The 16,266-nt window shown below is 42.1% G+C and overlaps 1 pseudogene; it reads left to right on the top strand.

Annotated features, from left to right (window-relative positions):
• Positions 1–4,284: 4,284 nt before the first annotated feature.
• LOC111798820 (putative carbohydrate esterase At4g34215 pseudogene) lies at positions 4,285–5,328 on the top strand (annotated as a pseudogene).
• Positions 5,329–16,266: the final 10,938 nt, after the last annotated feature.

The following is a 16,266-nucleotide window of genomic DNA, read 5'->3' as shown; positions in this document are numbered from 1 at the left end:
GCATGCTCTGGGAGCCCTTATACCGGGACCCGTTAAAACTAGGACCGTCACGGCAGCGCTATGCAGGGCATAACGATCGTTGTCCTGCCATTGGATGTACGCATCCGTACCCTCGTGATGGGATAAGGGTATCCCCCCAAATGCATGAACACACAATATGCATGAGGTGCCACTAGTCCTACAGTTATCATTAATGAACATAACCCCGTGTCACGTTTTCATGCTTACATGTAATTCTCATCCTCATTTCGTTACATATCATACATATTCCTAGCGGGGTTATGTTCCATGCAATTTACCGTATTTCATGTCATACAATTCATACAGTTACATTCAAATACTCATATAAACAAGCCGTAATCGTACGAGGCCACACTTCGTCACATGCATAACATATCACATCAACTAAGCAGCATACATAACATACATTCACGTTCACATGATTTCGTACTTAAGCACATTAAGCTAGCATACAATTTAATGACACGTGCATATCCACGGGCACGTGCCAACATACAGCAATTAACGCGTAACCTATGACAGGTGAGCCACTTACTTGGTAGGCCTTAGCCGAAGTACTCCCTAGAATATAACGTAAGCTCCTAGCTCCTCGTGGACGTTCTACGCTTCCGTTGGTGGTTGGTTCCTATTGGTTCATGAGTCACTTTCGTTAGTATTTCACAAATAATAATAAATTCCCAACTAGAATTTGTGAAATACGACCTTAAAATGTTCCCTTTTACCTTAAACAGGGCGGAAACTAGGTCCAGGAGGGTCGGAACGGTGTCAAACGGGTTGGAAACAGGTTTCTCGAGCCGAATAAGCCGCTGGAGCCGAGGAGCCGCCGTCGAGCCGATTAAGCCGCCTGAGCCGAGAGGAGCCACGCTGCAGACGTGCCACATGGCACAATCAGAGAGCGACGTGTGTGCAGGCATCTCGGGTCGAGGCGCGGGTTAACGGGTCGCTCGCGGGTCTCGGGCTGAACGTGGGTGACGGGCCGTGCGGTGATGGGACGGCTCGCGGGGGAAGGCCGGGTGTTTGGGCCGCGGGTAACGTGGGTTTTGGGCCTATCGAAGGGGCGGGGTTCGGTACGGGTTCTCGGATCCGGATCTCGGGTCGGACTTCGTCCTCTTCGCCCGACTACCTGCGCTATTTTCCAGCGATCTCTCTCTCTCCTCGACAACTTCGTCCCGACATTCTTTTTCCCTCTTTTTTCCTCTATTCCCAAGATTATCCTTCACCCTAACCCCATTTTTGGTACAGATTTCGTTGTAAGGGCCTCTCACTCCTGGATCTGGAGAAGCTCAGAAGTCCGCTGTTCCGTCTTCCTTGTCGACGGTGTTCCGCGTACGGGATTCGTCTGAAACCTACTCCTGATGTGTGTAAAGGGTTATGGGATTACTTTTGTGGTATAAAATGGGGGCTTTTGACATCAATTCGTACGGTTCGGCTTCGCCGGAGTTCCGTCGGTTTTCTGTTCTCTCTCCTTTTTCCTCACCGTTTTCGTTTCTTTGCAGGTTCTTTCAGAGTGGCTGAAGGTCGGGGATGCGATTTGTGGCATCCCAGCCCTCGGCCGCGAAAACTCCAGCGTTCGCCGGAGTTTTCGGCTCTGCCGACGACCCTCATTTTTTTTTTGGTTCCGTTACACGTTTATAATCACAATCGTAAGAACAAATATGATAAGATTTTTTTTCCAAGATCTCAACGTGATCTTTAGGAAGAAAATGAGAACAAAGTGAAAAGTTGATGAATAATGGCGGAAAGGACGACAAGAAAATAAATGGACAGATTTAAAGAAAAGATAAACAATAGCAGAAATCAGAGATAAAATCAATTCTAGAAGAGTCGGCCACAAAGATCTAAACATAGGCTCTGATACCAAACTGATAAGGCAACTCTAATCCTCAGCCCAACGATATAAGTTTTTGTTGAAGCAAAAACCCTTGAATCAAAGTAATTAACACATCCTTATACGAAATTTGGATCAACTAAGAGATAAGGCTAGAATTAGATTATCTAAGATTAGAAGCAAGATTTGGAAACCTTGTTCTAAATTGACTCACTCCACAATCGAACTTGATCAAGGCTGGATTGAATGGCTCGGGTGCAATTCTACCACAAGAATTGCTTGAAACTTAGAAATGACGAATATGATGCTCGGATTTCTAAGAAAACGTCTCAATTTGAGATCTGAATTACATTCATCCATGAATCTGAATTTTACATAACATATTGTGGGTATTTATAGTCTCCCGACAAAAGACGTCTGTGGACGGGATTTATTCTCGATCATCTTTAATCTCCACAAAAGAATAAGTCAAATTGACCATTTGACTTTTACATAATTTATGAAATTAAAAATAGTTCTTTTTAACAAATGTTGATGTGCTTGAGTCGCTAATGCGACAGGTTTGAAATTAATTGAGCTATTCGCACGTAGGTTCGAATTCTGTTGTTGACATATTTATATTTATTTATCTTAGGACCTAATTTATTCCTTGGGCTCTACTTCCTCTTCCGGTTAGAGTTGAATGCATAATACTTCTCTATACGTCACATTCACACTACTGAAAACACGCTAGCTAACATACTCTTTAGGCCTGACTATGGACTAGTTCACATTCACATTACTGAAAACCGATAGAAAAGAAAGAAACACGAATAATATTGCATGTATGAGGTCCTATTAAACATGTACGAGATCCCAATTAAAAATCATTGTTCAATGAAACGATGGATGCAATACTTCCGTATTAGTCATGTTGTAAATTCTATACGAGACGTACAGACATATCCAAGGTATTTCATTCATTCTTATCAAACACGATATATCATAGTGTCTCGAAGGGCATAAACATGGTAGATAAAAAGAAATTACGTAAATACATCATATTGTTCATTCATATCACATAACATAAATAATAGCACATAAATACATCATATTGTTCATTCATATCACATAACATAAATAATAGCACATAAATAAAGCCATAGAGTGAGTTTGGTTGATGCACAAAAAAGCTCATCAAATCTAGCTCATTGACGGTTTAGACTCTCTTATGTTTAGTTTTACTTGGTTTAATTTAACCTACAATATTCATCCATTTAGAAGAACGAGCTAGGCCCACCACTAGTAAATATTGTCTTTTTTAGGCTTTTTTTTTTTTTTTTTTTTGGCTTCCCCTCAAGGCTTAAAAAAAACACATATGTTAGAGGAAGGTTTCCACACCCTTGTAAATGGTGTTTTGTCCTCCTCCCCAATCAATGTGGGACATCACAATTCACCCCCCTTTGGGTCCCAGCGTCCTTATTGGCACACTGCCTCGTGTCTATCCCTCTTCGGGGAATTGCGAGAAGGCTGGCACAACGTCCGGTGTTTGGCTCTGATACCATTTGTAACGACCCAGGCGCACTGCTAGCAGATATTGTCCTCTTTGAGTTTTCCCTTTCGGACTTCTCCTAAAGGCTTTAAAATGTGTCTGCTAGTGGAAGGTTTCCACATCTTTGTAAATGATGTTTTGTCCTCCTCTCCAATCAATGTGGAACATCACATTAATATTCCTTTGTTTTAGGTCGTGACATTATCTTTCACAAATTTATAATTTGCATTAACACGACACATTAATAAATGAAAAACAAAGTCAAAATATTCACATATATATTTCTCTCATGGAGTAAGAACACCTAATTTGATACAAATTATATCACCCAAAAACTCTTATTAAATTTTTTATAATTAACATAGATATTTACACATTCTTCAAATTAAAAAAAACAAATAAATAATCAATTTAAATTTCTCCAATCAAAATCTTAAGATTTAAAACTAAAGGGTAAATCTATTTTTGGCTTCAAAGCTGAAGAAATTTCTTGTTAGATATTAAAATTGTTATTAGAAAATTAGAAGAGAAAACATTTATTTACTTCTTGAATTAAGCTAATATATTTTAATGTCAAAAGATCTCGTCTTTTATTCTATAGAAAAAGACATGTAAGACAAGATTGGTCAAAAGAGATAGAAGGTTGAAGTGTTATTAAACAAATTAGGTGTGATCCAAGATGATTAAGATCGAAAAATACTCCCATCCACAAATATTGATCGATTGAAATTGATTTTGAAACTTAAATAATACTTAAAATAGAATCAAAATTAAGTATAAAAAGTGAGGATCACTAACCAAGGAATGAAGAGGCATAGATCAATTATAAAATAGGAGAGTGATAAGAATTTGAACAGGAGAGTAGTTGTGTCTGTGCAAACGAACAGGAGAGTAGTTGTGTCTGTGCAAACAGACACAAAAAGTTATCAATTCTTCCCGACAAGAAAAGTAGCTTTTAATTCTTTTAATACTTTCTTCAGTGTCTATTTGCACAACACAAAGGGTCAAAATGGTTTTGCTGAAACTATCAATCTTGTTGTGTATGATATTGTTTAGCCCTTCCCTTTCAGGGGCTACTTCTCCCACCAACATATTCATCCTTGCCGGTCAGAGCAACATGGCTGGTCGAGGTGGGGTAGAGAAAATTCAAAACGGGAAACTTGTGTGGGATGGAAAGGTCCCATTGGAGTGTCAATCCGACCCATCCATCCTACGGTTGAACCCTGAGCGCCAATGGGAGATAGCACATGAACCTCTCCATTTGGGGATTGACATTAGTCACACTCCAGGGATTGGTCCGGGGATACCGTTTGCTCACCAGTTCAAAGAAAAAGCTGGACAAAAGGCAGGCACCGTGGGTTTGGTTCCTTGTGCTAGAGGTGGCACTTTAATTGAACAATGGATAAAAAACCCTAGCAATCCTAGTGCAACTTTTTACCAAAATTTCATTGAACGAATTAAAACATCAGAAAAAGAAGGTGGAGTTGTGCGTGCTTTGTTTTGGTATCAAGGAGAAAGCGATGCGGCTATGAATGACACCGCTCAAAGATACAAAGACAACTTAAAGAAGTTCATCACCGACATCCGCAATGATATAAAACCTAGATTTTTACCGGTCATTATTGTTAAGATATCCCTTTATGACTTTTTTATGAAGCACGATACTCATAACTTGCCGGCAGTGAGAGCAGCTGAAGATGCAGTCCAAAAAGAGCTTCCAGACATCATTACTATCGACTCTCGGGAGTTGCCTGTAAACTTTACCACATTTGAAGGCTTTTCGTGGGATCATGGCCATTTTAACACGGAAACAGAGATTGTTTTGGGTAAATGGTTGGCAGACACATATCTCGCCCACTATGGTCATTTACTATGATCTTATTATGTGTCATTCTCTAATCTCTATTGATTGATCTATTATTCTATCTCAATAAAATCATTTAAACCACATCTTTGTTGAACCATAACCTAACTTTAAAATACCTAGATGCCTTGAGTGGCACATATCGAATGGGTCCAATAAAATTATTCACATTGAAATATCGTCTTTTTCTTCGGTATCCTCCTTTCAAATTTAGTAAACTAAAGCTCGAATATTAGTATAATAAAATTGATAAATAAATTAATGTAACAAAAAAAGTTTTTAATATTAATTATATTATTATTATTATTATTATTATTATTATTTTTGGAATAATGCAATAATTAAAGAATATTTGAAAGTTTTTTTAAATATTAATGACTCTGCACAAGATTAATTTGATTGTAGCGAATGAGACTGCAATTTAAATGAAAGATATTTGTAAATTAAAATGTGATTTAAAAGTTTATTATAAAATAAAGACTAAGAAAAAGGATACAAAAATAAGAACTATAAATTGCAACCAACTAGACGTTATATTTCACTTATTAAAAGAAAAGCTTAATTCCTAAATAAAAGAAAGCAAAATCACTATCTCACCTCATGTGTTTTATGGGTTTTTCTAATATTTTTAAAAAATGGCAAGTGAATTCATTATCAATACCTAAAAAGATTTTTTTTTTATTTATTTTATTTTTCCTAACAATAATAATAAAATATTTAGAAAATGAAAACTTACTAATATACCTTGAACTTCATCAAAATTACGAAAATGTCACGGATTGAAAACTATAATGGCTTGATTCTAGTTAATTAAAACTATAATGGCGAGGTTGACATTTTTTTAATCAAATTCGGCCCTAACCAACCTTACCCTGGATATTAAGAATATTTGACTGCTATGGATGAATAACCCCCAAAGGACCTTGTAATTGATATTATAACTTTTTAGGATTTCAATTATTGATATAATATATATTGTGGGTTAGTACAATTTTTTAAATAATTAAAAAAAATAACCAAACAATCTAACCCAGAAAATAAGGCGTTAGATTGAATTGGGTGGTGAACTGTGATTCGATTATTCAAGTCACTAACCCAATCAACCTGAAATTTTGGTTGGATTGGTTCTTTTTTTTATGATTTTTTTCCCCTTATTATTTCTAGAATGTACTTTGCATATCACTTACTACTTTGCATATCACTTACATAGTTCTTGCCCAAGTTCTCGATGTTGAGAGTAATATATTGATTATGAATGTAATGACCCATGCCCACCGCTAGCCGATATTGTCATCTTTGGGCTTTCCCTTTCGGGCATCCCCGCAAAACTTTAAAACGGTCTGCGAAGGTTAGGTTAGAATAGGTTGTTTTTCATTTCATTGTTTTAAATTATTTTGTATTTGTTTTTATTTTCTCTAAATATCATTATTTCATATTTAAACACCTAAGATCATGGTTGTGTTTTCCAGAGGAAGTTGTTTTAAGCGTTTCGAAGTATATGTTATAAATGATGTTCAATTGAAGAGTTATATTTTCGCATTAGAGATGAGAATGAGACGTTAGTAGCGAGTTTGAGTATGTGAAAATTTAGGGTCGTTACAGTCAGTATCAGAGCTCTAGGTTTTAGATTCTATAGACTAGCCTATAATGTAGGCTTGGCACGTTCCATGGTCCCAACATCGATGGCCCGTCACCGTCAAGTACGCCTTGCACAAGATTACAAAAGAGAAACGTTTTCGAACTCGCATGCATTTTTCAGTTGATATTACTGAATTTTTTGTGATATTTCATGTATTTATTAGAGAGTATGATGTGATTTGTTGCATGCTGAGTGATTTTGTTTGCAATATGATGTGACTTTAGTATATGTATTTTTAATAGTATATATGCATAGTGATGAGCCTTAGACTTAATACTATCTTGGTTTTTAGAATCATGCTGCCTAGACCACACGAAAGAGTAAGACAAGGAAGGGGACAACCCCTACACTAGAGGAAGAGGATGAGGTGAAACTAAAGAGGGCCCATTCTAGGCTAGAGACCAGGTTCGAATTAGAACCCTAGTAACTAAGGATAGAGTAAAGAATGACAAAGCAATATTAGCGAACCAAACTCTAAGCATACACCTAATACTAGTAACGATGACCGATTTTGACGTAATACTAAGCATGGATTGGCTAGCGAAAAGTCGTGCTAGTATAGACTGTCGTAAAAAGGAAGTGGTATTCTCACCACGCGCGGGAAAGATGGGGATCAAAAGAAGCCATGGAAATCTTGCAGGCGCACGCGCAGGAAAGATGGGGATCAAAAGAAGTCATGGAAATCTCGCGGACGCATGCGCGGGAAAAGATGGGGATCAAAAGAAGCCAGGTTGGCATTCGCCGCCATATTACGTTCTGTGCCCCCAGAGATGATGGCGTCTCTCTCCACCAAGCGCACCGAGCAATCGCCCTGGGAGGACAGAAATCGTGAAGAAGATGCTGCAGGTCGTCCCCGATAGCAACGGGCCCTCCAGCCACAAAGGCGGTAAGAAGTCATGGAAATCTCGCGGGCGAATGCGCGAGAAAGATGGGGATCAAAAGAAGGAGTCGACCGATGGCGGGCCGATTCAGTGCTCGAACTGTGGGAAGAGAGGTCACTTGAGCAAGCTCATGAATAAGGAGAAGCTCCGCGACAACACCAGCGAGAGCAACGGGCCCTCCAACCGCAAAGGCGGCTTTGCGTAAGAAGCCATGGAAATCTTGCGGGCGCACGTGCGGGAAAGACGGAGATCAAAAGAAGCCATGGAAATCTCGCAGGCGCATGCGCGGGAAAGATGGGTATCAAAAGAAGGATTCGACCGATGGCGGGTCGATCCAGTGCTCGAACTGTGGGAAGAGAGGTCACTTGAGCAAGCTCAAAAACATGGAGAAGGCCAAGAAGGCCCATGTGGCTCAATCCTCAACTCTCTTCATGGTAAGTGCATCGGTCTTATCCGACGTCTCCAATTTTGATTCCAAATCCACGGAGTTGGAGGTAATCGAAGACAGCATAACTGCTCCTCTGGTGAGCATCGAACCCGAGGAAGAACTCAGGTTGGGCGTAGCAAAGGCACCAGCTGGGAAGCCAATTCAACTGAAGGAGGAGCGAGTGTTCTCTCAGATCGGCGAGAGGGACGAGCAGCATGAGCATCGGCGATGGGTCCTCGACATAGGGGCAACAAACCATATGACTAGGGCTAGATCTGCGTTCTCTAAGCTCGATTCGGATATTCGCGAGACGGTAAAATTCAGCGATGGCTCTGTCGTTGAGATCGAAGGGCGCGACACCATCCTATTCATCAGCAAGGGAGGCGAGCACCGCAAGCTGACCGGCGTCTACTTCATGACGAGGTTCAAGGCTAACCTTGTGAGCCCGGGTCAACTCGATAGGCCAGCTACTTCATTTCCATCGAGTGCGAGCTACTCAAAATCTGCAATGATCGACGACGGCTGCTCACGCAAGTTCGGTGCACGACAAACCATCTTTACATCCTAGAGTTGGAGATAGAGCAACCCGTCTACCTCTTGACCAAGACCGAAGAGGTATCTTGGAGGTGGCATGCAAGGCAGCACTTAAACTTTACTGCTCTACAAAAATTACACAGCGAGGAGATGGTGCACGGTTTGCCGGCAATCAAAGGCATGAACAAGCTATGCAACGGGTGTCTCATCGGCAAACAGAGGCGTACCCCATTTCCGTCTCGAACATCCTACCGCGTCGATGAGTTGTTGGAGCTTTTACACGGTGATATCTGCGGGCCCATCAAGCCGGCGACCCCAGGTGGTAAGACCCTCTTCCTCTTGCTGGTCGATGACAAAAGCCGCTTCATGTGGCTGATCCTGCTGCAAGAAAAAAGTGAGGCGGCAGAGGTGGTTAAGCGCATTCAAACGCGAGTGGAGGTCGAATGCGGGAAGAAGATGCGAGTGCTGCGCATAGACCGAGGTAGAGAATTCACCTCGACAAGTTTCGGTAAGTACTGCGACAAGTTCGGCATACAACGGCACCTAACGGTGCCCTACTCCCCCCAACAGAACGGAGTGGTGGAGCGCCAAAATCAGACCATCGTTGGGACAGCGAGGTCATTGCTGATGACGGTTGGGATGCCTAGGAGATTCTGGAGAGAGGCGTTTATGACGGCAGTCTACCTCCTCAATCGTTCACCAACGTAAAGCCTCGACGAGAAGACGCCACACGAGGCCTGGTACAACAAGAAGCCAGCGGTACATCATCTCGGAGTGTTTGACTGCGTTGCATACATGAAGGTAGCGCATCCCCACCTCGCCAAGCTCGATCCCAGGGGGCTGAAAGTCGTCTTCATCAGCTACAAACTTGAGAGCAAGGTGTAGAGACTCTATGATCTTGCCGGGGGGGGGGGGGGGGGGGCGAGCTCACGTGTCTCGCGACGTCATCTTCGACGAAAGCACCTTCTAGCAATGGAATTTCATGATCGAGGCAGACCACAACCCAAATCAATTCACGGTGGTGTACCTCGTCACCGAGCCGGAAGAAGGAGGAGCCCAGCAGCAGGAACCGTCACCGCTGCCAGCAGCTGCACCCCCTAAACTAGTGGAGTTCACAACACCATGGACTTCGGATTCAACGCTGAATGCCAATCACGATGATGACCTGGTGACCAGGTACCGGAGGATGGACGACCTAGCGGGAGGAGGTGAACCACCTGGACTGGCAGCGCGCAAACTCGAACAAGAGGTGGCTGAACTACATGCCATTAGTGCAGATGAACCGTACACCTTTGCCGAAGCAGAAAGAAACCCATGCTGGCTTAAGGCAATCCAGGAGAAGATGACATCCATCACCGAAAACCAGACGTGGAGTCTGGAGGATATGCCGCTGGGACACCGAACTGAAGCGCAACGAAAAGGGAGAAGTTGTGAAACAGAAGGCCCGTCTGGTGGCAAAGGGCTATGTCTAGAAGCAAGGGGTGGATTTCGAGGAGGTATTCGTGCCAGTGGCAAGGCTGGAATCTGTCCGCCTATTGTTGGCAATCGCGGCACATCATTCTTGGGAGGTCGCCCATATGGACGTGAAATCCGTGTTCCTGAACGGAGAGCTGAAGGAGACCATTTATGTTTGACCACCACCAGGCTTCCTGGACAACGAGGTATTGCGCCTGCATAAGGCACTCTATGGGCTTCGACAAGCACCACGAGCCTGGAACGCGAAGCTCGACAGTACCATACTGTCGCTGAAGTTCAAGCGTTGTGCCTCTAAGCATGGCATGTACAGGCACGGCCATGACGAGCAGCGACTGATCGTGGGAATGTACGTTGACGACCTCATAATCATTGGAGGCGACATGGAAGTCCTCGTTAGGTTCAAGAGGGAGATGTCAAAGAACTTCAAGATGAGCAATCTCGTCGTGCTCAGCTACTACCTCGGCATCGAAGTGCAACAAAGTACTACCGACATCACCATCTGCCAAAGTGCGTATGCAAAAAAGCTATTGGACACAACTGGGCTTGCGGACAGTAACCCTACAAGAACGCCAATGGAGGCCTGGCTTCAGCTAAGGAAGGCCGACACTACGACGACAGTCAACGCCACCAATTACCACAACATTATCGGGAGCCTGCGCTATCTGGTAAACACACGCCCTGACTTTGTTTACTGAGTTGGATACGTGAGTAGATTCATGGAAGCACCTAGGGAGGAGCATCTTGTGGCTGTCAAGCGCATCCTGCGCTATGTGGCTGGAACCAAAGGCTGGGGTGTGAGATACTGCGCAGGAAAAGAAAAGAAGAAGCTTGAGCTAGTCGGCTACAGTGATAGTGGCATGGCTGGTGATGTTGATGATCATAAGAGCACCAGCGGGATGATCTACTTCCTCTCAGGCGGCGCGATATGCTGGCAATCAACAAAACAAAAGGTAGTTGCTTTGTCTTCCTGCAAAGCAGAATACTATTAGTTTGTTTAATCTTGTATTACAGTTTTAGTATTTGTGGCTAATAGTAAGGGAAGTTATTAGCAGTTGTTGGGAAGTTATTGTACGTTATTAGCAGTTATTTAGTTTTTTTTCTGTCTACAAATGTACAGTGTAACAAGTTGAAGAAGATCAGGAAGTTGGTTTTGTTTATTTTTTCTGAGTATTGTCTCTTTCTTGTATGAGTGTCTCTGACAATTGGTATCAGAGCGTGGTTACATGCCAAAGATCATGCCGAAAAATAATAACAACACTAGAGAGAAAGGAGAGTCGTCGAAGTCTGCAACAAAGGAAGGTCTGGTATCACTCCAATACCCGACGTTATCGAGAACCAACTACTCAGCATGGGCTATGAAGATGAAGGTCTATTTGCGTGCTCAAGGGGTGTGGGACGCAATCGAATCAACTGAGTCTCTGGATAGTCTTGATGAAAGGAAGGATCAAATGGCCTTAGCAGCTATCTATCAAGCAATCCCTGAGGAGATGTTGTTTTTGTTAGCAGAGAAAGAGACAGCAAAGGAATTATGGCAAACGTTAAAAACTGTTCATGTCGGTGCTGAACGTGTAAAGGAGGCAAAGATCCAAACTCTAAAGATTGAGTTTGAAATTATGAATATGAAGGAGTCCGAGACTATTGATGATTATGCAGCAAGGTTAACAGAAGTTGTTATTAAAATACGTACTTTTGGAGACAAGTTTGAAGAGGCATACTTGGTGAAAAAATTTCTCCGCTCAGTACCTCCTAAGTTTCTTCATATCGCATCGGTAATAGAGCAATTTGCCGATTTAAAGGTGATGACCATGGAGGAAGTCATCGGCCGTCTTAAAGCATACAAGGAACGAATCGGTGGCAACAAAGAGAATGTTGAGCATGTCTTATTAACTCAAGGAGAATGGAAAGAGAAAAAACGTAGCGACTCGTTTCATCAAGAGAAGAAGGCTGACAAGAGCAAGGTAAGATGCTACAATTGTCAAGGCCTAGGCCACTATGCCTCAGAATGTCGGAAGGTGAAGTGTTATAATTGTCAAAAGATTGGCCAGTATGCATCCGACTGTAGATCGAAAAAATGGAAGGATCAGGCGCACTTGGCTGAGACGCAAAGTGATGAGGATGAGCCAGCCTTACTTACAGCACAAGTTTGTGAAGTCCGAACTCTCGGTTCACCAGAGTTGACGGAGATGGCTCTTTATGAAGAGAAGGTTGTCCCGGAAGAAATTGAGAAGAAAAGCAACACTTGGTTCCTATATACGGGAGCCAGCAATCATATGAATAGTTGTCGAAGTTGGTTCTCGGAATTGAACGAGTTAGTGACCGGCATGGTGAAGTTCGGAGATGGATCACTTGTAGAGATAAAAGGACGTGGAGATGTGAAGGCTGCGTCTGTGAAAAAAACAGAGAAGATGATCGATGAGGAGAAAATCGACGGCTCTGTGAAGATTGAATCGGAGAAAAAAACAGAGAAGCGAGAAGAGAAGAAGAGCGATGGCGAGAAAATCGTTGGCGCTGTGAAGTTTGAATTTGAGGAGAAGAGCGATGGCGTTGTGGCGGAGGTCCAGACTGTGGCAACGGAGGTAGCGAAAGCAAAGGAGATAAAAGAGAAGGACTGTGACGACGAGAAGAAGGAGAAGGAGGATGGAAACAATGGTGGTGCTATTGAAAAACAGGTCGCCAGAGAAACGAAAGCAGAGAAGGAGAAGGAGAAGGAGGCCATTGTTTCCGGCAGTGCAATTGAAGTAGCACAGGTAATTAAACCTGTTGAGGAAAAGCCGTTGGCCGGACAAGTAGAACAGGTAATTAAAACTGTCGATGAAAAGCAGTTGCCCATTGAAACGAAGACAGAGAAGAAGGAAGGCGGTGATAATGGTGGTAGCGGCAGCGTTGAACAAGTAATCAAACTGGTGAAAGGAACTATTGATATCGAATGTCATTATGTGAAGGCAAAGCAAGTAGAAAATCGCTTAATCGGATATAGTGATATGATCTTGCTAGAGATATAGATGATCGAAAGAGCCCTACGGGGACATTGTTTTTCTTATATGGCAATCCAATTACATGGACTTCAAAGAAACAAAAAATGGTGGCACTTTCGTCCTGTGAAGCGGAGTATATTACGGCGACGTCAACTGCTTGTCAAGGAATATGGTTAGAACGTTTACTGAAGGAATTGCATGGGAAGGAAGTAAATCCAGTTCGTTTAAATATCGATAACAAGTCTGCTATAGCATTAGCGAAAAATCGAGTTCATCATGATCGCAGCAAACATATAGACATGAGGTTCCATTTCATTTGTGAATGTGTGCAAAAAGGAGAGATTGAAGTGGATCATGTAAAAACTGAGGATCAATTGGCTGATATACTTACGAAGCCATTAGGACGACAAAAATTTGTGGAGCTTCGAGAAAGAATTGGTTTGAAGAATGTAAGAATATGAAGATCGACATACAAGATTAAGGGGATGATTTGTTAGTTTGTTTAATCTTGTATTACAGTTTTAGTATTTGTGGCTACTAGCAAGGGAAGTTATTAGCAGTTGTTGCTGGAAAGTTATGGTACGTTATTAGCAGTTATTTAGTTTTTTTTTTTTCTGTCTACATATGTACAGTGTAATAAGTTGAAGAAGATCAGGAAGTTGGTTTTGTTTATTTTTTCTGAGTAGTCTCTTTCTTGTATGAGTGTCTGACAAATACATCGCCACTTTAACGGCGGCAACACAGGGGGTCTGGTTTGCGCGACTGATGGAAGAACTCATCGGAAGAGAAAGCGATCCACCCATGTTATACGTGGACAACAAAGCTACGATCACCCTGATAAAAAATTCAGTTTTGCACGACCGGAGCAAGCACATAGAAATCAGATTCCACTACATCCGAGAATGTGCAGATCGAGGGCTCATCAAGATTGATTTCATCCGAACGGAGGAACAACTTGGAGACATTTTCATCAAGTCCCTGGCGCGGGTAAAATTTGAAGAACTACGCTCAAAGATTAGAGTTCAAATAATAAGGTAGATATACCACAGCTTTTAGGAGGAGATTGTTAGATAAAAGCTATGGTTTCCTTAGATTTCGTTAGTTGTTTTTTAACTTTGGGCGCAAGTTTCTGCCCACTACTTTTCATTTTTAGGATTAAATTTGTTATTTAAAGTATTCAACTGAATGAGAAATAATCATCGGGTCTTAAGCAAATATATTCTCTCCTTTGTTTTCCGTTATTCTTTTTTCTTCGAAGAAGATTTCCTTCGGCCGATTTTTACTCGTCGACGTTTTCCTCTCAATTGCCTTAAGTCAACACTCAGCTACGCTTGACTCAGACTTCATGGCTTCGTTTAGTTTATTCAATTCCCTTCGTAAGTCCACAGCGACATTTACAGCTAGCATTCTTGTTTCCTCCAGTTTGGTTTTATCATGAGTGAGTTTCTCAATCGTGTGTCGTAAATTCACTACCTCCTGTTGGACTTGATTCAGGTTCACATCGAGTGAGTTTCTCTGTTGAGTTAGTAAATCTCTCAAACATCGCATTTTGGGTTGTCGTGGTTCATCTTCATCATCGAAAATTTCTGAGTCTGTTGGTGCACTTGTTGGTGCAGCGACTGATAATTCTCCAACTTCGATATTGACTTCTGTCGAATTGTTCCAGTCCCATTCGCTTGCTTCATTTACTCGCACATCACGACTCACTATCATCATCTTGCTGATCGGGTCAAGTAGTTTGTATCCTTTTGTCTTCTCATCATATCCAATAAAAATATATCTTTTGCTTTTGTCTTCGAGCTTCGTTCTTTGTTGGTCCGGTATGTGATTATAAGCCACACTACTGAACACCTTGAGATGAGAAATTGTAGGCTTTTGTCCGCTCCAAGCCTCTTGTGGTTTTTTATCATCTAACTTTGCATGTGGACATTGATTCTGTACGTAGATGGCGCATTGCACAGCTTCTGCCTAAAATTCCTTTGGCATCCTTTTGCTCTTAAGCATTGAGTGAACCATGTCGAGAATGGTCCGGTTCTTTCTCTCGGCCACACCATTTTGTTGAGGGGTGTATGGTGTGGTTAGAAATCGCTTTATGCCTTGCTCCTCGCAGTACTCCATGAAAGCCGTCAACGTATAATCGCCACCTTTATCAGATCGTACAGCTGTGATGTGTCTACCAGTTTCCTTCTCCACCATTACTTTGAACTTTTTAAATACCTCGGATTTTCCTTTCAGAAAATAAGCCCAAGTTTTTAGTGAGTAATCATCGATAAAGGAAATAAAATACCTCTTTCCACTGAAAGACTCAGGGTTAATTGGTCCACATATATCTGTATGGATCAACTCGAGGGGTTGTTTGAGGTTCTCGCATGCTTGCTGAGCACGCATTCTTCACAAAATTTTCCTTCAAAGTCCATGTTTGGTAGCCCATGTACCATATTCTTCTTTGCTAACTCTTTTAGGCCGCCATGATGTAGGTGACCAAAACGAAGATGCCAGAGTGATGCCTTGTCTTCTACATCAACTCTCAAAACACTTTTCTCGTATGCTTCTTAAGTTCATTATTCATTCACAGTAAACAAGGGGGGAAAGCTTCCTATCTCAACTCGAGCAACCAAACGCTCTTTCTTATCCTTCAGGTGTAGCGGTCCTTTAGGAAAATCGAGTAACCTTTCTCTGTGAGTTGCCCCATACTCAATATGTTTGTTTTGAGGTTTGGTACGTAATAGACATCTTGGATTGAACCCATCACACCATCCTTTTGCAAGAAGTGTATCGTACCCCGGCCATTGACTTCCTCCTTCGACGCATCTCCAAATGACACATGACCATCTTCAATCTTTTGCATTTCTTTGAATAGGTGCTCGTGACCGCACATATGGTTGCTTGCGCCTGAGTCGAGGTACCATAGAGTGTCGTTGTTGACGTTCTCTTCATCTTGAACCATCAAAAGAAGACCTTCACCTGTTAAGTCTTCCACGGCTAAGTTGGTTGTTCCTTCCACCCTTTTTTCGGCTTGACATACTTTTGCAACGTGCCCGATTCTGCCGCAATTGTAACATTTTTTGGAGTTACCATTATTCACGTAAT

This window comes from Cucurbita pepo, chromosome 7 (assembly GCF_057944985.1).
Source record: "Cucurbita pepo subsp. pepo isolate OVF chromosome 7, ASM5794498v1, whole genome shotgun sequence".
NCBI classification, from domain to species: domain Eukaryota; kingdom Viridiplantae; phylum Streptophyta; class Magnoliopsida; order Cucurbitales; family Cucurbitaceae; genus Cucurbita; species Cucurbita pepo.
The sequence above is the reverse complement of the archived record's forward strand: the minus strand, read 5'-3'. Positions and strand labels throughout refer to the sequence as shown.